The sequence below is a fragment of the Austrofundulus limnaeus genome, unplaced genomic scaffold (genome assembly GCF_001266775.1).
Source record: "Austrofundulus limnaeus strain Quisiro unplaced genomic scaffold, Austrofundulus_limnaeus-1.0 Scaffold587, whole genome shotgun sequence".
Taxonomy (NCBI): Eukaryota; Metazoa; Chordata; class Actinopteri; order Cyprinodontiformes; family Rivulidae; genus Austrofundulus; species Austrofundulus limnaeus.
The window spans coordinates 202,850-205,266 of NW_013952989.1; positions in this window are offsets into that span (position 1 = coordinate 202,850).

The window sequence follows — 2,417 nt, forward strand, 5'->3', positions numbered from 1 at the left end:
TAGAGCTCTGCAGTCTTTCACTAAGACTAACTGACACAATGTGTTTCTACAGAAACGTTATGAGGTTTAGTTTAGTGTGACACTGACATCCGGTGCTTGATTTAAAAATAATGACAGAACAGCTGTCCATAAATAAATAACCAGTCATGTCCCAATCTTGAGCACCGAGTTTAGATTCTACAGCAGGGGTGTCAAACTCCTGTCCTCGAGGGCCGCTATCCTGCATGTTTTAGAGGTTTTCTTGCTCCAACACACCTGATTTTGATCGCTGGGTAATTAACAGGCTTCTGCCCAATTTGAAGAGTTAATTCAATCACTGAATCAGGTGTGTTGGAGCTGGAAAACCTCTAAAACATGCAGGATAGCKGCCCTCGAGGACTGGAGTTTGACACCCCTGTTCTACAGCATGTGTCAAACTGAAGGCCCATGGGCCAAATATGTGTCCAGCCACGGCATTTTATGTGGCCCGTGGGAGTGTGAAAATGTTTTCTTATAATAAATGTATGCTGGTTTAAAGCCAGTCTTGACACTACATCCTCCACAATGCACTTTATTTTACTGTCAAAATGACAGCATCACATCACTTTAAAAGAAAAACATTTAAAAGTAGTCAACAAAATGTGTTGTGTAAAATCTCTATTTCACTGTTTTTTCACCTGCTGCTGCTTTTGCTGCAGCTTTTAAGTGGGAATTCCCCACTTAAAAGCTGTAAATATGCCTCTCCAGTGAGAATTCACTGTCAAAGTGGGAGTTCAGAATTCAAGATGGCAGCTCTTCACCATAACACAACAGTGAGTAAAACTCTCTTACTTTTACTTTTAATAGTATTTCTGTTTTATTTATTTCACATTTAGTCAGTTAACTGTGTAACGGATGTTGAAGTGTGATAAGGTGCACTGATGTGATAAAATATTTGCCTCCTTATAGATTTTTATTTAATATTTTTGCTTTTTATGTCACATTTAAATGTTTCAGATCATAGAACAAATATTAATGTCTGACAATGATAACCTGAATAATCATGATGCAGTTTTTAAATAATTATTTCATTTACCGAGGAACAACATTGTAGATATCTGTGTTTGTGAGCACAGTTTTTCACCTGGTTGAGGAGGAGAGCTGCTGCTGTTGTCCTGCTGCAGAACCTGAGTCAGCAGGAACCTCAGGTCTTTGCAGGGCTTTAGTTGTTGTTCTGGGTTCTTTTAGGACCTCCTGATTGAGTCGTTGATGAGCTCTTGAACTAATTTAGATTTTTAGGCTGCTCCTGGGAAGGTTCACCACTGTTCTATGTTGTCTCTGTGGACGATGTCACATGTCAACCCCGCTGGACGTTTACCTCTATAATGAGCCCCAGCAATCCGTAATTATGTGGGTAGCGGTTGGTGCGTGACTACTCTTCCCCTGAATAAATGAATAAGGTTAACACAGTTGTTTACACTTGAATTAAAAATATTTGACCAAGGGAAAACCGGAGCAGGACAACAGAGAGAGATAAATATGATTTAGATTTTTATTTCTGTGATTGTATACGACCCACAGGAGACACGACATTAACGACACATTTCATTCCTTTAAGCAGCTCCTTTAATTCCACAGCTGACGATGCTAAAAATGACAGATTTTCTTTTCTGGATCTCTGTGAGCAGAACTTCAATTTCTGAACTTGAAAAGTCCTTCTTTTGACTTTTCGCTGTCATTTTCATGAATGGACTCTCCCTGATGTCTGAGGCAGGAAACATAGCCTTATATGGTGTTTTTGGGGTGGTAATTATACTAATCTCCCCTCCCCGTGCACGAGCAGCTGGATACTCATTCATCAGTTTACGCAGCTCATTTACACACTTTTAGAGTTTGTTGAATCTGACGTGACATGTTCGTACAAACCCTTCATACGAACAAAATTAGGAGAAACTTAGGATAAGAATATGAACATGTTGCATAAGGCCCAGTGTTTCTAGCAGCAGAACAGATTGGAAGATTGTTATTTGATGTTATTTATTGTGTTTTTAATGTCCTACAGGCTCTGACATAAATAATTTGAAACTGACGTTTTGAAAAAATCCATAAAACTTGAAAAAAAAATCTGTGAGATTGCTCTATACGTCTGTATACCTTCAAAATGATGGAAAATCCATGTAAATTATGGACAGTCTGTACAACTTTAACACATATGGGTCTGGAAGCAGTCAGGCCTGTGTGTGGCTATTGAAACTGAACACAGCTTCAACCAAACCCAACACCAACATCACCCCAAAAACCAAACCCAACACCAACCTCCCCCCAAAAACCAAACCCAACACCAACCTCCCCCAAAAAAAACCAACACCAACCTCCCGCCAAAAAACAAACCCAACACCAACCTCCCCCCAAAAAACAAACCCAACACCAACCTCCCCCCAAAAAACAAACCCAACACC